Source organism: Hypanus sabinus, chromosome 22 (assembly GCF_030144855.1).
Source record: "Hypanus sabinus isolate sHypSab1 chromosome 22, sHypSab1.hap1, whole genome shotgun sequence".
NCBI lineage: Eukaryota > Metazoa > Chordata > Chondrichthyes > Myliobatiformes > Dasyatidae > Hypanus > Hypanus sabinus.
This window is the reverse complement of record NC_082727.1, coordinates 44,529,811-44,554,211: the sequence shown is the minus strand read 5'-3', so window position 1 is coordinate 44,554,211 and position 24,401 is coordinate 44,529,811.

The following is a 24,401-nucleotide window of genomic DNA, read 5'->3' as shown; positions in this document are numbered from 1 at the left end:
CTGGAGACAGTCAAGGCTACAAGATTTCTACTACAGATATGCACTTTAAAATTAGTCACTTCTCCAGCTAAGCTGTCAATGCATTTACAGTACTGGCATCTACTGCCAGACACCATGGAAGTTTGCCGAGTTATGACCTGTTCACAAAAGCCAAAGCATATCTAGTTTAATCTCCTGCCCTATTTGTCTAATTTCAATCAGCAACAAAGTGATAAAAGCTGTAGCTGATATTAACTTCAAGTAACACCTGCTCACAGACTGCTGACCGTTTTTGCCAAGAGAACTTGGCTCCAGAACTTATCAGAGATTTTATCTGTGGCCCTAAGAGATGAAGGATTTGAGCATCATAGCCCATGACATCAAGGAGCTTTGGTAAAGCTGAACTCAATCGGCATTGAGGGGCAAATGTCACAATAATTGACTGTACCTTGCATAAGCAAGGTAGCTGTTGGCAGTCAATCATCTCAGCTCTAGGACATCACTGTAGGGCAATGTCTTCAGTCCAACCATCTTCAGCTGCTTTATTCATGGCATTCCTTCCATTCTTAAACTCAGTCCCATGATTGATGAAGGCCAATACACTGTATGCCTTCTTAACCACAGAGTCAATCTGTGCAGTTGCTTTGAGCGTCCTATGGACTCGTACCCCAAGATCCCTCTGATCCTCCACACTGCCAAGAGTCTTACCATTAATACTATATTCTGTCATCATATTTGACCTACCAAAATGAACCACATCACACTTATCTGGGTTGAACTCCATCTGCCACTTCTCAACCCAGTTTTGCATCCTATTAATGTCTCGTTGTAACCTCTGATAGCCCTCCACACTATCCACAACACCTCCAATCTTTGTGTCATCAGTAAACTTACTACCCCATCCCTCCACTTCCTCATCCAGGTCATATCCAGGTCATTTATAAAAGTCACGAAGAGTAAGGGCCCCAAAGCAGATCCCTGAGGCACGCCACTGGTGACTGATCTCCATGCAGAATATGCCCCGTCTACAACCACTCTTTGCCTTCTGTGGGCAAGCCAGTTATGGATCCCCAAAGCAATGTCCCCTTAGATCCCATGCCTCCTTACTTTCTGGATAAGCCTTGCATGGGGTACCTTATCAAATGTCTTGCTGAAATCCATATACATTACATCTACTACTCTTCCTTCATCAACGTGTTTAGTCACATCCTCAAAAAATTCAGTCAGGCTCAAATTCAGTCATGACCTGCCCTTGACAAACCCATGCTGACTATTCCTAATCATATTATACCTCTCCAACATTCTTACAAAATTCCTCATCGTATCCACACCACATGGTAAACATTTAGCTGTCCTCTTTAGCAAATCCTTGTTTGAAGGATCTACGTTTTCATAATATTCTTGAAAATAATTACTCTATGAGCCACAAGCTACTTATAATGTTTAATTTATTTTCAAAATTCTTTATGAAATAGAACACTGTAATTAAGGTATGAAATGTACACGACTGAAAATTGAAAACAATCTGCGATGATAGTGCAGAATTTACATCTGACCAATTTAAAATTAAATTCCTTTGAAATTTAAAAGAATAAGGGGTGATTTTATTGAAACATTCAGCATCTTTAGGAAACATGACAGGGTAGATATTTATTAGGGGGAGAATCTTGAGCTTGAGGACATAGTTACAAGATCAGGGGTAGTCATTTAAATCTGAGGAATGAAGAATTGTTTTCTCATAGAGAGTGGTAAATCTTTCTCTACACAAAAGGATTGTGAAAAGTAGATCATTGTGGTTATTTAAAGTAGAAGTAGATACAGTTGTGAAAGATTGGATGACTGAGGGCTGTGGAGGACTGGCAGAGAAGAGAAGAGGCCTGAACCAGATCAGTCATGACTGTTTTGAAAGATGGGGCAGCCTTGAGAAGCAAGTGGTCTCTTCCTGCTGCTATTTTCTCACAATCTTATGATTTGCTGCTCTTAGCAGAGATATTTGTTTAATGAGACACCACCCAAGGAACTGGGGTTAGGGCATGTAGATAAGTTTCCACAGAGCAGTACAAGTGCATGTGACAAGTCATTGTCTTCCTTTCTGAATCTCTTGCTGACAGCAATAAATTAAAAATCTACGCTAGCAATTTGAATTTGCTCAGCTATCTCAAAGAAATAGCCTTGTAAAGTTTAGCTATTGGATCTATGTACAAACACCACCAAGTATATTAATTTATAGCACATTGTTCCCAGGACTAATACGCTACACCTCTGGAAACTGGTCAGTGCTCATTTTGATCAGCTATTGAACATGATACATCAGAGTATTGTTGTACTTCTGGACTGATGATTAAGAGAACAACTGCTCAAATTGCACAGTGGGAATCTGAATAGGTTTTTTAAAAATCTGTGAATAAAACATTAGCGTCAACAAAAATGATCCCGAGGCTGCAGTGTTCTCCGTTATCCTTTAATCAAAGAAGAGCAGCTGCCAGATATTTTCCTGATCGTACACCACTCCTATTCCCCCACTACCCTTGCAAATAGCCAACAACACCTTCAGTAGAGTCACACTGTTTCGGTGACTCAGGAAGAAGGTGCGCTAAAACCTCCTTATTTAATAAATGCCAGGTTTGACAAAAACAACACAACACTAAAAATGGTGGAAGAAAGTCGCAAATGCAAAAATTGCCCAGTTGTATAAAAGCACTAACCATTTTTCATTGCTCATATACAGGTAGTCCCCGAGTTACGAACGTCTGACTTGCAGACAACTTGTACTTACGAACCGAGGAAGGGGAACACCGTCCGCCATTTTAAGTCGGATTGCGACACTGTCTGCCCTTTTAAGTCGTTGCCATTGTCTCTGTGTTGAGTGTTTAACTTTGTATTTGGCTTAAATTTTTCTTAGTAAGATTCACCCCGACCCCGCTCCTACCTTCCCACCTCCGTTCCGGTCGGGAAGTGGCACAGTCAGATCAGAGGTTCCTGAGTTTGATTTTAGTGACAGACCACTCCAGTGCCGAGTTGATGTCAAGCTCGCAACTCGAACTTGTTTAAAAAAAAACTGCCACCTCCAGTTTAAATTCCTACGTGGAATATTGTGGAGGATCAAATACCCAATCCCAGCACAGCCCCTACTTGTCTCATTTAACCTGTCTCAGTGCGGTGCAGTTTAGGACCCAAGGAATTTAGTGCTATGGTCCTTAGGACCCAGCGGACCTCGGGAGCAGGCGCAGGTTGGGACCCGCCGCCCGCAGTGTTTCTGTTCCATTGACGGGAAGCGATCGTGATTGAAAATAAAGTGGAAATAATAAAGCGTTTGGAAAGAGGTGAAATGCCATCAGTCATTGGAAAAGCATTAGGCTACAGTCAGTCAATGATCGGAACAATTTTAAAGGATAAAGTGAGAATAATGGAGCATGTGAAAGGCCCTGCCCAATGAAAGTTACAATTATTACTAAGCAATGAAGTGGTTTAAGTATTGGAATACATACGTTTCTTAAGTGTTTTATATGCATTGAAAGGTAAAATATATATTATATTGTAAGAAAAACATTTGACTGACGCTAAATAATACCGGATGTACTTGTTCTGACTTAAGTACAAATCTGATTTAAAGATGGACTCAGGAACGGAACTCGTACGTAACCTGGGGACTGCCTGTATTGAAGAAAAAAATACAAATTATTTACATTTAATTGCCTGTTACTAATTAGAATTGAATGAGGCATTCAATAATTAACGTCGGTTTTCAATTAATTGCTTATAACTTGATATGTTTTGTAACTCCAAAACATAAAACTAATTGAAAGAAAAAGCACAGACCGAGGTGATGCTTGTGCTTTGCTTTGTTTTTACTTCAGTGAGGTGCACACATGTGATGTGGTGGCATAATGACGTGTGCCATTTACGTACTCTTACATATAACCCATAATGAATTATTTAAACAGCAAAGAATGCTTAATCAAACAATATATTCAAAATATTATTTAAATATTACTGAAATATTAAATACACAACACTCTTCCCTGCTTAGCTCTAAACACCAACTCAATATGAATGCATCTCAAGCTCTGTTCTTAACCTTTCCAAGTATCCACTTTTGATTACCTCTGTTGTCCCTCACTAGGACTGCTTTAATATCACACCTCCTTGTTTGAGAAGCCCGCAGTTTGCCTCAGCTGTTTGCCCTGCATATGCCATAGAAGACTGGGTTTGAGAACATCCAAGTGTGAGCACAAGAGATGACCCAGTAACAGCATAGCTGGTGATTGTTGGTTGTGGAGTGTGCTGTGTTGTGATATGCGAGGAGGAAATTAGTGAGCTTCTAATTATAACCATATAACATATAACCATATAACAATCACAGCACGGAGACAGGCCATCTCGGCCCTCCTAGTCTGTGCTGAACTCTTAATCCCACTTACCCACACTCAGCCCATAACCCTCCACTCCTTTCCTGTCCATATACCTATCCAATTTTACCTTAAATGACACAACTGAACTGGCCTCTACTACTTCTACAGGAAGCTCATTCCACACAGCTATCACTCTCTGAGTAAAGAAATACCCCCTCGTGTTTCCCTTAAACTTCTGCCCCCTAACTTTCAAATCATGTCCTCTCGTTTGAATCTCCCCTACCCTCAATGGAAACAGCCTATTCACGTCAACTCTATCTATCCCTCTCAAAATTTTAAATATCTCGATCAAATCCCCCCTCAACCTTCTACGCTCCAATGAATAGAGACCTAACTTGTTCAAAGTTTCCCTGTAACTTAAGTGTTGAAACCCAGGTAACGTCCTAGTAAATCGTCTCTGCACTCTCTCTAATTTATTGATATCTTTCCTATAATTCAGTGACCAGAACTGTACACAATATTCTAAATTTGGCCATACCAAAGCCTTGTACAATTTTAACATTACATCCCAACTTCTGTACTCAATGCTCTGATTTATAAAGGCCAGCGTTCCAAAAGCCTTCTTCACCACCCTATCTACATGAGACTCAACCTTCAGGGAACTATGCACTGTTATTCCTAGATCTCTCTGTTCCACTGCATTCCTCAATGCCCTACCATTTACCCTGTATGTTCTATTTGGATTATTCCTGCCAAAATGTAGAACCTCACACTTCTCAGCATTAAACTCCATCTGCCAACGTTCAGCCCATTCTTCTAACCGGCATAAATCTCCCTGCAAGCTTTGAAAACCCACCTCATTATCCACAATACCTCCTACCTTAGTATCATCGGCATATTTACTAATCCAATTTACGACCCCATCATCCAGATTCAATGTCAGTGTAGTGAGTTCCACTGACATTGCTCACAGTGCATTCTTTGGCCTCTCGACAAACCTTCCCACCATGCCATTTGTAGCTGGGTGGTACCGAGCAGATGCAATATGTCTTTCCATACATGTTCATGAATGCATTAGGGTTCTGCAATAAACTGTGGTCCATTGTCACTGAGTAGGTGTTCTGGAACACCAGTCCTTGAGAAGAGGCTCCTCAACACATCAACAGTGTGCAAGGGGTAGTGCAAAGCTATTGGAAACACTTCTGGCTAATTTATAGCTGCATCCACTACTACAAAGTAATTTGTGCCCATGAATGGTCTGGCAAAATCCACATGAATCCTCTGCGAGGGCAATGTGGGCCATCCTCAAAGATGGAGAGGCACTGCTCTTGGCATCTTCTAGGCATGTTGGCATCCCAAATATTGCATGGCAAGCTGCTTGATCTGCTGATCTATCCCAGACCACCAGGATAAAGCTTCAAGCCAATGTTTTCATTTTGACCACGCACAGATGACCAGCATGTACCTCCTCCAACATTTTAGCTCTCAACTTGGATGGTACAATAACTTTCAATCCCCAGAGAAAACAATCTCTGTCAAGGACAAGTTCATACTAGTGATGGTAAAAATTGGGGAGCTGGAGTTTCTGCTGCAGATTCCAGACATTTTGGGTGGCCTTGTGAATCTGAAACAGTGAGGGGTCTTTTCTAGTTTCCCTTTGATTTCCACAACTTGTAAGGCATTCAAATACGCGACGCTGGCCTCTCAGGCCTGGGTCAACGTCACCATCTCACATCAAGAGGAGTGTCCTCTTTTGTACATTTTTCAGGTATTTACTTTTCCAAATGCAAATGGAACAATTTATCAAGCATTTCCATGATTAGCCATTCTCTGGAATTCTATCTTGTACTTGTGACCTCCAAGAAACAGATAACCTGTCTGCATTCATGCTGATGTTGTTAGTGGAACACCCTTCTGTGGATTAAAAATGGACACTGGTGGTTGATGATCAGTAATGAAGGTAAACTCTCTCCCATACAAGTACTGGTTGTAATGTTTTACACCACAAATCACACTCAAAGTCAATCTGTAAATAATTTTTCTCTGCAGCAGTAAGGGAATGTGATGCAAAAGCTAATGGGGCGTTCACTTCCATCACTCATAACATATGACATGACTACACCTCTACCATCAGATGAGGCACCACAGGCAAGTTTCACTGGACAGTGTAAATCATGATGTGTGAGTACAGAGTCTGATGTCACCATTTCCTTTCCCCTTTTAATAACTACAGTACCTTGTCCATTGCCACTTCTTCCTGACCTGTGGTAATGGGTTCAGGGAGCACATTAGCCAGGTTTGACAGGAATCTGTTATAGTAATTGGTAAATCTTAAAATGAACAGCATCTGTGGTACATCCTTTGGCCTTGGGGCATCCACTATTTTTTGAATTTTGTGAGCACACGTGTAATCCTTGTGCAACGATGGTGTGACCACAGTAAATGATGCTCGGTTTAAAGAATTCACACTTGTTGTGCTGTGCTCTGAGACTATAATCTTCTAAACTTTTTAACACTGTCTTGAGATTTTGGACATGCTCCTTTCCATCCTTATTGGTAACGGTGATTCATCCAGGTAACACGTAGTGCCTAGGCAGCCTGGCAGCTTTCTGCCAGACCACTGGAACAGATACTACCCCATTATAGGGATAAAGCCTTTGTGAGTGTTTATGGTGAGACAAGCTTTAGACTCTGCTTCTATCTCCCTCCAGAAAGATTTGCAAAGATACTCTTGATAACGGTGATAACGGTTCGAGGCCAGGTAGGTTATCTGTGAAGAATAGAAACAGGAAGTATGTCTCTGAGGCCACTGTTCTGCACTACGTGTCAGACATGGGATGTCCAGGAGACTCCCAGCCTCCCAGACAGCCACATTTGTGTCAGCTGCGTCAAGCTGCAGCTCCTTAGGGACAGCTTTAAGGAACTGGACATGCAGCTCGATGACCTTCATCTGAACAGGGAAAGTGAGGAGGTGATAGAGAGGAACTAAATAGTCACACCAGGGCCTCAGAAGACAGATAAGTGGGTAACAGTCAGAAGAGGGAAGGGCAAGGGTCAGATACTAAAGAGTAACCCTGTGGCTGTGCCCCTTAACAGTAAGTATTCCTGTTTGAGTACTGTTGGGAGGAAAGGCCTACCTGGGGGAAGCAACAGTGGCCGTGCCACTGGCACAGAGTCTGGCCCTGTGGCTCAGAAGGGTAGGGAAAGGAAGAAGGCAGCAGTAATAGAAGACTCTATAGTTAGGGGGTCAGACAGGCAATTCTGTTGATGAAGGAAAGAAATGCAGATGGTAGTTTGCCTCCCATGTGCCAGGGTCTGGGATGTTCCTGATTACGTCCACGATATCCTGAAGTGGGAAGGTGAACAGCCAGAGGTTGTGGTACATATTGGTACCAACAAAATAGGCAGGAAAAGGGAGGAGGCGCTGAAAGCAGACTACAGGGAGTTAGGAAGGAAGTTGAGAAGCAGAACTTCAAAAGTAGTAATCTCGGCATTACTGCCTGTGCCACACGACAGTGAGAATAGGAATAGAGTGAGGTGGAGGATAAATGCGTGGCTGAGGGATTGGAGCAGGGGGCAGGGATTCAGATTTCTAGATCATTGGGACCTGTTTTGGGGCAGGCATGACCTGTACAAAAAGGATAGGTCGCACTTGAGTCTGGGGGGTGGGCAATATCCTGGCAGGGAGGTTTGCTGAGGCTATTGGAGAGAGTTTAAACTAGAACTGCTGGGAAGTGGGAACCGAACTTAACAGACAGAGGAAGGGGCTGTTGGCTCAAAAATAGAAAAAGCTTGTAGACGGTGCGAGAGGGAGGATAGGCAGGTGACGGAGAAGGGATGCGCTCAGACTGATGGTTTGAGATGTGTCTATTTTAATGCAAGGAGTATCATGAACAAAGCGGATGAGCTGAGAGTGTGGATCAGCACTGGAAGCTATGATGTTGTGGCCATTACAGGGACCTGGATGGCTCAAGAGCAGGAATGGTTACTAATAGTGCCAGGCCATAGACGTTTCAGAAAGGACAGGGAGGGATGCAAAAGAGGTGGTAGGGTGTGGCACTGTTGATCAGAGATGGTGTCAAGGCTGCAGAAAAGGAGGGAGTCATGGAGGGATTGTCCGCTGAGTGGAAGTTAGAAACAGGAAGAGGTCAATAACTTGACTGGGTGATTTTTATAGACCACCCAATAGTAACAGAGACATCAAGGAGCAGATAGGGAGACAGATTCTGGAAAGATGTAATATTAACAAGGTTGTCGTGGTGGGAGATTTTAATTTCCCAAATATTGATTGGCATCTCCCTAGAGCAAAGGGTTTAGATGGGGTAGAGTTTGTTAGTTGTGTTCAGGAAGGTTTCCTGACACAATATGTAGATAAGCCTACAAGAGGAGAGGCTGTACTTGATCTGGTATTGGGAAATTAGCCTGGTCAGGTCTGTCAGTGGGAGAGCATTTTGGAGATAGTGATCACAATTCTATCTCCTTTACCATAGCATTGAATAGCAACAGACAAGGTAGGAAAGCATTTAATTGGATTAAGGGGAAATATGAAGCTATCAGGCAGGAACTTGGAAGCATAAGTTGGGAAGAGATTTTCTCAGGGAAATGTATGGAAGAAATGTGGCAAAGGTTCTGGAGGTATTTGCGTAGCTTTCTGCATAGTTATGTTCCAATGAGACAGGGAAAGAACATTAGGGTACAGGAATTGCGGTGAACAAAGGCTGTTGAAAATCTAGTCAAGAAGAAAAGAAGAGCTTATGTATAAGGTTCAAAAAAACAAGGTAATGATAGAGATCTAGAAGCTTATAAGGCTAGCAGGAAGGATCTTAAGAATGAAATTAGGAGAGCCAGAAGGGGTCATGCAAAGGCCTTAGCGAGCAGGATTATGGAAAACCCCCTAGGCATTCTACAAATATGTGAAGAGCAAGAGGATAAAATGTGAGAGAATACAACCAATCAAGTGTGACAGTGGAAAAGAGTGTATGGAACTGAAGGAGATAGCAGAGGTATTTAATGAATACTTTGCTTCAGCATTCACTATGGAAAAGGATCTTGGTGATTGTAGGGAGGATTGAAAAACTTGAGCATATAAACATCAAGAAAGGACGTGCTGGAGCTTTTGGAAAGCATCAAGTTGGATAAGTCTCCGGGACCAGATGAGACGTACCCCAGGCTACTGTTGGAGGCAAGGGAGGAGGTTGCTGAGCCTCTGACAATGATCTTTGCATCATCATTGGGGACAGGAGAGGTTCCGAAGGATTGGAGAATTGCAGATATTGTTCCCTTATTCAAGAAAGAGTGTAGAGATAGCCCAACAAATTATAGACCAGTGAGTCTTACTTCAGTGGTTGGCAAGTTGATGTAAAAGATCCTGAGAGGCAGAATTTAGGAACATTTGGAGAGGCATAATATGTTTTGGAATAGTCAACATGGCTTTGTCAAAGGCAGGTCATGCCTTTCGAGCCTGACTGAATTTTTTGAGGATGTGACTAAACACATTGATGAAGGAAGAGCAGTAGATGTAGTGTATATGGATTTCAGCAAGGCATTTGATAAGGTACCCCATGCAAGGCTTCTGAGAAAGTAAGGAGGTATGGGATCAAAGGGGACATTGCTTTGTGGATCCAGAACTGGCTTGCCCACAGAAGGCAAAGAGTGGTTGTAGATGGGTCATATTCTGCATGGAGGTCGATCACCAGGGGTGTGCCTCAGGGATCTGTTCTGGGACACCTTCTCTTTGTGATTTTTTTATAAATGACCTGGATGAGGAAGTGGAAGGATGGGTTAGTAAATTTGCTGATGACACGAAGGTTGGAGGTGTTGTGGATAGTGTGGAGGGCTGTCAGAGGTCACAGCCGGACATTGATAGGATGCAAAACTGGGCTGAGAAGTGGCAGATGGAATTCAACCCAGTTAAGTGTGAGGTGGTCCATTTTGGTAGGTCAAATGTGATGGCAGAATATAGTATTAATGGCAAGACTCTTGGCAGTGTGGAGGATCAGGGGGATCTTGGGATCTGAGTCCATAGGACACTCAAAGATACTGTGCAGGTTGACTCTGTGGTTAAGAAGGCATACAGTGTAATGGCCTTCATCAATCGTGGGATAGAGTTTAAGAACCGAGAGGTAATGTTACAGCTATATGCAACCCTGGTCAGGCCCCATTTGGAGTACTGGGCTCAGTTCTGGTCATCTCACTACAGGAAGGATGCGGAAACTATAGAAAGGGTGCAGAGGAGATTTACAAGGATGTTGCCGGGATTGGGGAGCATGCCCTATGAGAATAGGTTGAGTGAACTCGGCCTTTTCTCCTTGGAACGAAGGAGGATGAGAGGTGACCTAATAGAGGTGTATAAGCTGATGAGAGCCATTGATCATGTGGGTAGTCAGAGGCTTTTACCCAGGGCTGAAATGGCTGCCACAAGAGGGCACAGTTCTAGGGTGCTGGGAAATAGGTACAGAGGTGATGTCTGGGTTAAGTTTTTTACACAGAGAGTGGTGAGTGCATGGAATGGGCTTCCAGCACCAGCGGTGGAGGCGGATATGATAGGGTCTTTTAAGAGAGTCCTGAATCTGGAACTTAGAAAAGTAGAGGGCTATGGGTAACCTTAGTTAATTTCTAAGTAACTACATGTTTACAGCGGATCAGCAGTGGCAGATATTCGTGGGCATAATACAAAAGATGCAAAAGCAGTTCATTCCAATGAGAAGGAAGGATTCAAAGAGGGGGAAGGGGCCACAGTGGTTGACAAAGGAAGTCAGAGATTGTATAGCATTAAAGAAAAAGAAGTATGACAGGGCTAAGATGAGTGGGAATACAGATGATTGGGAAAGTTTTAAGGAGCAGCAGATCTTAACTAAAAAAGCAATACGGAGAGAAAAAATCAGGTATGAGCTCAGTCTAGCCAGGAATATAAAAGGGGATAGCAAAAGCTTTTTTAGCTATGTGAAGAGAAAGAAGATAGTTAAGAACAATGTTGGCCCCTTGAAGAATGAATTGGGAGAAATTGTTATGGGAAACAGGGAAATGGCAACAGAATTTAATGCGTACTTTAGATCTGTCTTCACCAGGGAGGACACAAGCAATCTCCCAGATGTATGGATGGGCCAGGGTCATAAGATATCAGAGGAATTGAGACAGATTGACATTAGGAAAGAAACTGTGATGAGTAGACTGGTAGGACTGAAGGCTAATAAATCCCTGGGTCCAGATGGTCTGCATCCGAGGGTTCTAAAAGAGGTGGCTCAGGAAATTGCGGATGCATTGGTAATCATTTTCCAATGTTCCTTAGATTCAGGATCAGTTCCTGAAGGTTGGAGAGTGGCTAATGTTATCCCACTTTTCAAGAAGGGAGGGAAGGAGAAAACGGAGAACTATCGCCCTGTTAGCCTAACGTCAGTCGTGGGGAAGATGCTTGAGTCCATTATTAAGGACGAAATAGTGGCACATCTAGATGGCAGAAATAGGATTAGGCCGAGCCAGCATGGATTTACCAAGGGCAAATCATGCTTGACTAATCCGTTGGAGTTTTTTGAGGGTGTAACAAGGATGTTAGACGAGGGTAAGCCAGTGGATGTTGTATACCTAGATTTTCAGAAGGCATTCGATAAGGTGCCACATAGGAGATTGGTGAGTAAAATCAGAGCTCATGGCATTGGGGGCAGGGTTTCAACATGGATAGAAAACTGGTTGGCAGATAGAAAGCAAAGGGTAGCAGTGAATGGGTGTTTCTCGGACTGGCTGGAGGTGACTAGTGGGGTACCATAGGGCTCTGTATTGGGACCACAGCTCTTTACGATTTATGTCAATGATTTAGATGAGGGCATTGAAAACTATATCAGCAAGTTTGCTGACGATACTAAACTGGGTGGCAGTGTGACATGCGAAGAGGACGTTAGGAGAATACAGGGAGACTTGGATAGGCTGGGTGAGTGGGCAGATACTTGGCAGATGTCATTCAATGTGAATAAATGTGAAGTTATCCACTTTGGAAGCAGGAACAAGAGGGCAGAGTATTGTCTGAACGGAGTAGAGTTAGATAAGGGAGAAATGCAAAGAGACCTATGAGTCCTAGTTCACCAGTCAATGAAGGTGAATGAGCAAGTGCAACAGGCAGTGAAGAGGGCAAATGGAATGTTGGCCTTTGTTACAAGGGGAATTGAATACAAGAGCAAGGATGTCCTTTTGCATTTGTACAGGGCCCTGGTGAGACCAGACCTGGAATATTGTGTACAGTTTTGGTCTCCAGGTTTAAGGAAGGACATTCTGGCAGTTGAGGAAGTGCAGCATAGATTCACTAGGTTGATTCCTGGGATGGCAGGGCTGTCTTACGCAGAGAGATTGGAGAGATTGGGCTTGTACACGCTGGAATTGAGGAGATTGAGAGGGGATCTGATTGAAACGTTTAAGATAATTAAAGGATTTGATAGGATTGAGGCAGGAAATATGTTCCAGATGTTGGGAGAGTCCAGTACCAGAGGGCATGGATTGAGAATAAGAGGTCAGTTATTTAAAACAGAGTTGAGGAAGAGCTTCTTCTCCCAGAGAGTTGTGCAGGTGTGGAATGCACTACCTCGGAAGACGGTGGAGGCCAATTCTCTGGATGCTTTCAAGAAGGAGCTAGATAGATATCTGATGGATAGGGGAATCAAGGGATATGGGGACAAGGCAGGGACTGGGTATTGATAGTGAATGATCAGCCATGATCTCAGAATGGCGGTGCAGACTCGAGGGGCCGAATGGTCTACTTCTGCACCTATTGCCTATTGTCTATGTTTGGCACAGCATTGTGTGCCAAAGGGCCTGTATTGTGCTGTAAGTTTTCTATGTTTCTATGTTTATCCTGGGCAGAGTGTATTCATAGGCCATTTAGGAATCAGGTGGCAGAGGGGAAGAAGCTGTTCCTAAATCACTGAGTGTGTGCCTTCAGGCTTCTGTACCTCCTACCTGATGGTAACAATGAGAAAAGGGCATGCCCTGGGTGCTAGGGTCCTTAATGATAGATGCTGTCTTTCTGAGAAACTGCTCCTTGAAGATGTCTCGGGTACTTTGTAGGCTAGTACCCAAGATGGAGCCAACAAAATTTATGACCCTCTGCAGCTTTTTGCCGTCCTGTGCAGTAGCACCCCCCTCGCCCAGTATATCAGCAAGTGATGCAGCCTGTCAGAATGCTCTCCACATTTTTTGAGTGTTTTTGTTGACATACCAAATCTCTTCAAGCTCCTAATCAAGTTTAGTCGCTGTTTTGCTTTCTTTATAGCTGCATCAATATTTTGGGACCAGGTTAGGTCTTCAGAGATCTTGGCACCCAGGAGCTTGAAACTGCTCACTCCCTCCAGTTCTGATCCCTCTATGAGGATTGGTATGTGTTCCTTCATCTTACCTTCCCTGAAGTCCATAATCCGCTCTTTCATCTTTCTGACATTGAAAGCAAGTTGTTGCTGCGACACCACTCCAATTAATGTATCTCACTCCTGTACACCTCTTGTCTCCATCTGAGATTCTACCAACATTCGTTGTATCATCAGCAAATTTATAGATGGTATTTGAGTTATGCCAAGCCACACAGTCATGGGTATATAGAGAGTAAAGCAGTGGGCTAAGCACACACCACTGAGCTGCACCAGTGTTGATTGTCAGTGAGGAGGAGATATTATCACCAATCCTCAGAGATTGTGGTCTTCCAATCTCAGCAGGTAAGTTTCTGTTCAGATGTTGCAATTTTGTTCATGCTCACTTTCATTCCTGACTGCAATTCAATTGCATCACTTTCTACTGCTCTGTTTCCATTGATAAAGTAATTTCAACTGCTTTTTTAAATGTGAATTGTGCTTCAGTTAGGAGCCATGTTTGAATGCTTTCTTGTAAGATTCCACAAATGAATAGTTCTCTCAGTACATCATTAAGCCCATACCTGAACTGATAATGCTCAAACAATCTCTTCAATTCAACCACAAAAGTTAAATTAGGCATTCTGCAATCAACAATGCTTTTGGTTGTAAATGTTCCTGCATTACTTTGAGAAGATCAACAAAGCTCATTTTTGGTTGGTTTTGTTGTAGCTGTTAAACTTCTAAGCAAACTGTATGCTCTTCCACCAATACCACACAGCACACCTGGCACTCTTTTCTCATTGTCTTTTCCATTTGCTTTAATATACCATTCAATTTTCTCTCTACGTATTAGCTAGTTGACAATTGTGCAATCAAATGCATCTATCTTTCCTTTTGTAGCCATTTACTTCTGTGTTCCTTTTCATTTATTTGTAATCACTACCACCCAGTACTCACTGTCTAGCAACACGTGAATTCATCTATTTTCTGTCTTTTTGAAAAAAATTTGAATGTCTCACTGCATTTCAACTGGTGGATAGTTGTCTTGGATTCATTCAACACTTCCTTGTTGCCACTATTATGTTTTATAATGCCAAAATATAAAACTAATTGAATGAAAAGCACGGAGACAGGAGATGCCTGTGCTTAGTTTCATTTTTACTCTAGCGAGGTACACACATGTGACGTGGCAGCAAAATGACGTATGCCATTCACATACTTTTACAATATAACACATAATGAATTATTTAAACAACAAAGACTGTTTAATCCAATAATATTACTCAAATATTATGGAAATATTAAATATGCAATATAACTAATTTTATTAATGAATGAGGTAACAAAAAGGTTCTTTTAATCAAATTAATAATGTGTCTATTTCTGTTTATTTACTTATATAATGATACAGTATTGTAACCATCTATTCTGACCCAAAAAGCCCACACTGCCCAATTACAGCAATGGATCCATTAACCAACTGACCAATTCATCTTTGGGGTGTGGGAGGGAAATGGAGCACACAGAGGACACCCACACCGTCGCAGGGAAAATGTATAAACTTACAGACAGCAGCATTGAACCGGAGTCGCTAGCACTGTAATAGCGCTCTGCTAACTGAGTTGCTATCGTGCCACCCCTTGAAATATACAATTGCAGATTATTTTTCTACTTAACCACCATAACTAAAATGTAGTCACACCTCCTTAATTTTAGACTTTAAAAATAGCTTTCTGTCTTGAACGCAAGATTGCTTTAATTACAACATACTCTGCTGCTGGCTTGATGTTCATATCCCACAATTTTATTTAATTTAAAGTTAGCTTACCCATGGAAAAAAAATTATCTTTTGAAGTGGCATATACATGCAACTGTATCATTAAATATATAAAATCAAAAACCAAGACTAGATCCGTAAATGTTTCCTTATTAAGTAATTCTCCTTACTGTTTGATATGTTTTTGATTTTTCTCTGGCCTTGCCAGACCTTTAGTTTCCTGTTTTTTTCCACTAACTAGGCTGGACGTCTACTGGTGTTGTCTGGGAAGCTGAAAGGAATAAACAATGCCCCACTAGTGAAACTTTAGTTCACACTGTCCTCTCTACCCCAGGTAAACTTCTGTGGCCTCTACTGCCATCTCCTGCTTGGCACGGCACACAACACAAAGAGTGCAGAATGAGTGACAGAATCTGTCACTTCTCTTACTTTTGACCTAATGAATTGCACAAGCTATTCTTAAACTGAAGGCAAAATACAGTTTTTCAATTTATTATTAATTGAACAGCCATTGCTTAAAGGCAACATGGAATGAAACAGCTTAATGCCTTTGAGAAAAGCACATTTTGAAGTTTTCAGAACCTACTTGCACAATTTCTATTGCAGCATTATCTCAAATAACTTTTTCCTAAATTCCCACAAGGGTTTGGATCTGGAGCATCCTGTGCTGTGGATGATGTAATACTATCTCATTACTCTTCACATTTGTATGTAAAGCACAGCAGGCACAGACTGAATGTATTGAAAAGCCTGCTGCTAGAATTGACTAGGCCCAGAATACATAACAGGTGACCGTGATCTTTTCAAAGGCTCTCTTCTGTGTTTTTTTTTTGGTGTTCAAGTATCTCAGTGGCTCAAAACAGTGCACCTCCAAGTGTTTGAATCTTGACTGAATTTTTTTTTACCAGAGTTAACACTTATAATAATAGAAGGTGTGTGTGTGTGTGTGTGTGTGTGACCAAAATTTGTTCTACCACTGTCTCTGCCACAAGTAGCAATTACTTGCTTTCACTGTACTGCTGCCACAAAACATGCAAGTTTCACATCATAAAAACCAGTGGCAATAAATCAGATTCTAGTTCTGATTAGTGTGTTCATGAAGTGGATTCTGTTTTGTTCAATCAAAGGCTAAGTCAGTATTTAATCGCCCCTCTCAAGTTGCCCTTGAGACAGCATGTGGTGAACTACATCTACCTGTCTGGGCACGCCCCCCCCCCCGCTGACTGCTCCTGTGGCCCTCCCACTGACCGTGGCTCCTCCCACAGACCCCGGTATAAAGGCAATTGAGGCCTGAGCCCTGCCCTCAGTCTCCAGGATGTAGTATGGTGGTCAACTACTGCTTGTTCTTTCTTCCAGTCAATAAAAGCCGATATCTCGCGTCACGTCTCAGAGAGTTATTGATGGTGCATCACAGTGGCATTGTGCCTCCTTCAGGAACTACTACAGTCCTTGAGGTCTGTGTAATACCCACAATCCTACGAATATTGGGGTTCTGGGATTTTGACCCAGCAGCATTAAAGGAAAGGATACATTTCCAGGTCACAGTGGCTTGCGTCCTGGAGGGAAACTGCTGGTTGTAGGGCTTCAATTCTTTTTCAGCACTTGTCCTTCTGGCTGGTAGAAGTCATAGCTTTTGAAGATGCTGCCCAAGGAACCTGGTGGATGTGACACGTTGTTACTCCAGAGCTGTATCCCTGGTCTTCCTGTTCTTCTGTTCACTTCATTGCTTTCATACTTAACACCCTGGTTGACACCCGTGATCATGAATCAATCTGTTATAAATTGAATTTGGAGATATGCAAATTCAACGTGCCTTCTGCACCATGTTCAGTTGTCAGAATCAATTAAAGGAGTAATTGGAAGCCATTTCAAAGAAAACAAATTATGTGGCTTATTATTATGGCTTTCAATGCCTTAGAGTGCCCCAAAGCATTATGAAATCAATTAAATCATTTTTAAAATGTATATTGTATTACATTGAAGCACAGCAGAATATTTGCATACATCAATATTCTAAAATGAACACTAAGGCGGTAACAAGGTATTGAATAAATGTTGCCTGGAGCACCAGAGGAATTATGTCTAAATATACTGAAGTACCAGAGTTTTTTCTGGCCATCTGAATGGTTTGTTCTAACTAAGAATCTCCCTCAGAGGTGATGATATACTCCAACAATTGGGCTGCTCCCTGTGAACTCTGACTTGGATAAGAGAGTAATTCTTGTAACTGAAAGTTAGCATTTAATAATTTTTACTTTATGTCAGAATCAGGTTTATTATCACTGATATATGTTGTGAAATTTTTTGTTTTACAGAGGCAGTACAGCGTAATACATAAAAACAAATGTAAGTCACAAGTTTTTATGGTTGTTATTATGTCCGATTACGACAGGAAACTTGTGCAGAAGGGTTTTTTAAATTGGGAAACCTGTTGCTCCGGAGCAGATCCACTCCCTCGACCTCAGAAGCCTGCATCCAGTGGTACAAATAAGTGTGATAAACTGGGGTCTTCCTTGGTTGTAGTGGATAGCCATGATGATTTCTCCGCAGAGTGTTGCAGTACCACTTTCCTGGCTGTTGGATCTCATCGGCCCAATCCGCTGGAGCTGGTGTCACATTCTAGGACAAGCATCACTATGGCATGAGGTCACCAGCTACCATCACCTGGTTTAGCCTGCTTATCAAAGCAGTTATAGTGGGGTGTGACCACTGTTGCATGCAAACAGCTACTTGGAGCCACGAGTGAGTGCTGGTGGGGACCAAAGATGAGTGAGTTGCCCCAGAATGGACATGACACACCCCTTCACCAAAGGGGCTACCCCTCCCTGGACACCCCATATGCCAGATAAGGTACAATAAGAAAACATTTTAAAAAAACTAGTGTAAAAAGAGTGAAAAATGGTGAAGTAGCGTTCATGGGTTTGTGGACCTTTCAGAAATCTGATGGCAGAGGGGAAGAAACTGTTCCTAAAAAGCTGAATGTGTATTTTAAGTACATCAAGTATATTACTTTTTTGATATTACTCATAATTGATAAATGGTTTGTCCAAAACGTTACGTTACTCCAACAGAAAAAAGCATTTGCTCTATCTATGGTTCCTTAAAAATAGGGTCATAGGTAAATACGGTGGTGAAGAAAGCATTTGGCATACTGGCCTTCATCAGTCAGACACTGAGTACAGGTGAAGGAATATTATGCTGCAGCTACACAAGACATTGGTGGGGCCATATTTGGAAAATTGAGTTCATTTCTGCTCACCCAGATATAGGTAATGTGCCATTAAGCTGGAAAGAGGCAGAGAAGTTTTAAGAGGATGTTTCTGGGACTTGAATGATTGAGTTATAGAGAGAGGTTGGACAGATTGGGACTTCATTCCTAGGGGAGAAGGTGATCTTACAAGGAGATCTACAATTATGAAGGGAATAGAAAAGGTGAATGCACACAGCCTTTTGCACAGGATTGTGGAATTTAGAAGTTGATGGCCTAGATTTAGACTGAGAGAGGAACCAGAAGGGTAACTTTTTTTCACCGCGAGGTTGATTTGAATATGGAATGAGCTTCCAGAGGAAGTTACTGAGGAAGGTACATTAAAAACATTTAAAAGATACTTGGACAAGAACATGGATAGTGAAGGATTATGGGGCAAGCACAGGCAAATGGAACTAGATTAGATAGGCATTCTAGCCCATGTCTGTGCTGTGTGACTGTATGACAAAGGCTGTATGATTGTGACCACAGGCATGCACACTTAGAATGAATTTGTAAGACCTTGCTTGGAATGGCAGTCTCGGAATGAAATGAGATGGCTTATTGGCTTATTGGAAGGAAACTGTCCTGTCTTTGGTGTACCAAGGAATTAGAAATACCTTTGGGCCTAAAACAGATAGAAAAATATAAGCATAACAGCAGTTTTTAAATATCCTGATAGTAAATTGAATTCTGTAGCTTTCCTATGGATATTTTACTCCTCATTCAGAACAAATTGATTTGTGCAGTTGTTCAATGGGAACTGATGACTTCCAGTACTACCAGAGGTAGAGTGTCGCCCTGTGTTACAATATGCACACGACCGCACCAGCTTCCAGGGGTTAGACGCTCTGATCTCCAGAATATGGACAGCTGGAGCAGCCCTGTTAAAGATTCAGGCTAATTGGCAGTGATGTTTTGGCAGGGGATTCTAATATTTAAAGAACTGAGGTCTGGTACTCAATTTTCAGTTTTACTTTGGATTCCTGTCTGCCGCCTTGTTTAGAACCTGTTCTCGCCTCAGCCTCGTATTGTGTCTCAATTCTAGTCTCGGATTCTCCAGCACTTGGTCGTTACTATCCTCACCTGGGTCTCAGGCCATGCTCTGTCTTGGAGTATTAAACCATTAGGGAGCTAAATTCAATGTTTGTCCCCTCTTCAAAAAGAAAAACAGATATGGAGATTATAGTGTCAGTGATTCCATTGTAGACAACATGCCATCTTCATGCCCTCTGCTCAATTTGATGATTTCAGCATCCAGTCAGTGCTAACTAATTTGTTAATTAGCTGCAAGCTTCAGCAGGATTCCAGTAGCATGAGTTTCTAGCATGAATTAAAAGATGACCTTGGATTACTTATAATCAATGCACCTCCTAGAGACATCCTGTGTCAGGAGCAGGTTCTGGTAAGCATTTTGCAAATGAATGTAATGTGTGAAGGAGTCATCCCATCATCATTTGATTTACAAGCTGCTTCAATCTAAATTTCCCCTCATCACAAAATGGCACCGTCATGACTGCAGCTGGAACAACTCCCAATGACCTGTGTGGTGCGCTTCTTGTTACCATATCAACAGAGTAACAATGAAGGAATAGAATGCTTCTCAGGTACATGTTCAGTGGCCCCCTATACCAAGGCAAAAACAACTGTGCAGCCCATCTGTGGTCAGACAATAATGAATGAATTGTGTTTTTCTCTCTTTGGTGTGGTTTTTATTTTAGTTACTTCCCTTGAATAACAATGGGAGACAAATCTTGGGAGGTGCAGACATCCTTGTCTCCAACTTCTAAGAATCCAGGTGCATGAAAGCTTATTGCCTTAAAGCTATAATGTGGTTCAAATTGCAATTTGTGTATGATTCAGATGTTGGCAGATTTTAGAGATGATTTTTCCATTAAAGCAATGCCATCCTGCATATTTGCCTGTGGTGAACTACATATACCTGTCTGGACACACCCCCTGCTGATTGCTCCTGTGGCTCCTCCCACAGACCCCGGTATAAAGGCGATTGAGGCCTGAGCCCGGCCTCTCAGTCTCCAGGATGTAGTATGGTGGTCAACTACTGCTTGTTCCTTCTTCCAGTCAATAAAAGCCGATATCTCGCCTTCATGTCTCAGAGTGAGTTATTGATGGTGCATCATTGCCTAGAAATTCAACATCAGTCATTAACAGTAAACAGATTGCTTTGTAAAGTCACTGAATTTCCATGGAATGGATTTCAGAGTATGTTTAGCCCTAAAAATTGACAAAACTTCAAAGGAAATATTCCTTACTGAATGTCAATCAGAGAACTGGCTCCTGAGCAACTTGTGTGGTATGACTGAACACTAGAGACTGCAGGTGCTGGAATCTGGGACAACACACTAAAAGTTGAAGGAACTCAGCAGGTCAGGCAGCATCCACAGAGTGAAATATTAGTTGACATTTTTGATGGAGCCCTTTCATCAGGACTCAAGTTTCAAACAAGTCCATAAATTTCCAACAGTGGAAATTACAAAATAATATTTTAAAAATAAGGAGGCCCATTCTTCAAAAGTAACTTTAAAAATGCGAATGAATTATAATTGTCTTCTCTTTCTCATTCAACTGCATAAATACTGAAACATTCTTTCTGGAAAGGACTCATTGTTGAATACTACACTCTATGCTCAATCAGAAGGCTGGAGCAAGAGGTCAGTAACTATGACCGAGGAAGTAACAGGTGTTTTCCAAAACTATTAATAGCACTCTAAGAACTAATCAGATAAAATCCACATAAACTTTTAATCAACAGGAAGCACTACTGGATTTGTCATTTGGTGGAAAAGTACCATGAGTTCCAGTGAAGAACAGCAAAATATTAACTGCATTCTCTCCAAAGTAATGAGCAGTGGATGGAAACAAATGTGATTGTGAGCACTACAAGTTTTTGGACTGCAAAATTTCTATTCCAAACATGCCCAAATTTGCTGATGACATGTTGGAACTCATAAAGGTTGAAGTAGAACAAAGGAAATTAGCCCCTTTGGCAATGAAAGGAACACTCCAAGAAAATGAAATTCAATCAACTAGCCAGAAGTTAATTCGTAGAAGAATCATGCCAGCAAAGGCTTTGGGCTCTGGTCTGTGCAAGGGGAAGAATAGAACCTAAGGAAAGTTGATATGTGTTGTCATGTAACAATTTGTTCTATCAAATAGTTCCCCGAGGGCATACACTTCCAAGTTTCCTTAACAAACAAGATGAATTCTTCAGATGCTGGAAATCTGAGCAATGCACACAAAATGCTGGAGGAACTCAGCAGGCCAAGCAGCATCTATGGAAAAAACTACAGTCAACGTTTAAGGCCAAAACCCTTCGGCAGGACTGGAGGAAAAAAAAGAGATTTGAAATGTGGGGGGAGAGGAAACTTGGAGAGGGAGGGATGAAGCAAAGAGCTAGGAAGTTGATTGGTGAAAGAGACAGAAGGCCATGAAAGAAAGAAGAAAGGGGGGAGAGCACCAGAGGGAAGCAATGGGTTGGCAAGGAGATAACATGAGAGTGGGACTAGGGGATGGGAAATGGTGAAGATGGGGGTGCTTGCTGTGTATCAGCAAGTCAAAAAGGAGACACAAGGCACTGCAGATACTATAATCTGCAGCAAAAAAAAAAACACTGCTAGTAAGATTCAATGGGTCAGGCAACATCTGTTGAGGCAGAAAGATGGTTGCCATTTCATGTCGACACCTTGCAGAAGGACATAATCATTAATTGATCAGAGAGAATCTGTAGCAGTGCTCCAGCCTACGAAATGAAGGTAGGTGTGGTGTATGATTCACACTAAGTACTACACTGACATCATATTTTATTGAAAATGTAAGATACAAAAGCAATGGCAACATCTGCCAATATAAACAGCATAATTCCTCTTTAAAAATACTGTAAGAGCTGCAAATACTGACCAGCACTGGTGAGAAGAAAGGAATTCAAAGTTCAAGTTCAAAGTAAATATTATTATCAAAGTACAGATACGTCATCATGTACAACCCTGAGATTGGTTTTCCTGTGAGCATACTCAATAACTCTATAAAATAATAACCATAACAGAATCAACGAAAGACCACCCAACTAGGGTGTTCAACCAGAATGCAGAAGACAACAAACTGTGCAAATACAAAAAGAAGAAATAATGATAATAAATAAATAAGCAATAAGTATCAAGAACATGAGATGAAGAGTCCTTGAAGGTGAATCCATTAGTTGTTCAGACATTCAATGATGGGGCAAGTGAAGTTGATGAAGTTACCCCCTTTGGTTCAAGAGCCTGATGGTTGAAGGGAATTAACTGTTCCTGCACCTGGTGGGGTAAATCCTGAGGCTCTTGTATCTTCTTACTGATAGCAGCAGCGAAAAGAGAGCATGTCCTGTGTGGTGGGGGGTCCCTGATGTTGATGCTGCTTTCCTGCGAGAGCATTTCATGTAGATGTGCTCAATGGTTGGGACGGCTTTACACATAATGGACTGGGCTTTATCCACTACTTTTGTAGGATTTTCCATTCAAAGTCATTGGTGTTTCCATATCAAGCTGTGATGCCACCAGCCAATATACTCTTCACTACACAGCTATAGAAGTTTGTCAAAGTTTTAGGTGTCATGCCAAGTCTCCGCAAGCTCTTAAGGAAGTACAGACACTGCCATTTGCTCTTCATAATTGTACTTGCATACTGGGCCCAGGTCAGGTCCTCCAAAATAATAAAACCTAGGAATTTAAGGTTGCTGATCCTCTCCACCTCTGATCCTCCAATGAAGACTGGTTCATGGACCTCTGGTTTCCTATTCCTGAAGTCAATAATCAGCTCGTTGGTCTTGCTGATGTTGAGTAAGAAGTTGTTGTTATGACACAGCTCTGCCAGATTTTTAATCTCCCTCCTATACGCTGATTCATCTCCACCTTTGATGCAGCCCATGCCAGTGATGTCATCAGCAAAATAGAATATGGAATTGGAGCTGTGCTTAGCGACAGTCATAAGTTGTGGACTTGTGGAATTGTCAAAGCTTTGTTTGACAAAGAGATAATCATTGGGATGGTTGGTAAGAAAATACGATATGGAATCTGCAGTAGCTTATCTTTCACAAATTTCTGGTGAATGGCATGATTGAGAATATTGAAGACAAAGGAGAAGGTAAATACATTGAGAGAAAGGTAGTCACAAGAGGGCCTGGAATATGCAATCACTGGGGGAGAATAATCCATCATTGCTGACCACAAAGTTTTTTACAAAGACCTAATGATCAAAATACAAGAAACTTAACAAACATCTGTGACTCTCTGGTGATGGCTGGAGGACATTCCTAGCATTTAAACATCCTCCCAAGTCATCATCAAATTATCATAGACAACAATGCAGGAGTCAAAAAGAGCAATTTTTAGTTAACATTTTAAACATTATTTACATATTGAATGAAGTGATTAAAGTGGAAATTGAAATTCATAAATAAACCATGCTAGTATTTTTCAACATTTAAGACACCTTATACATCAAAATGTCTAATCTGAATAGATTTTTAAAAATCATAAATAAAACTGATATTTTAATCCCAAGTATATTGTTGAGCCATAATTATGGTTTTGTACTCTATTAAAAAGTCGCTTAGAATTATAGGGAATTTTTTTACAATGGTGCTGATTTGGTAAAAATAGTTTAAAGTTGCATCAGTTCTAGTCTTCTGTTTTGATTACAGTGGAAAACACTGGAAATAT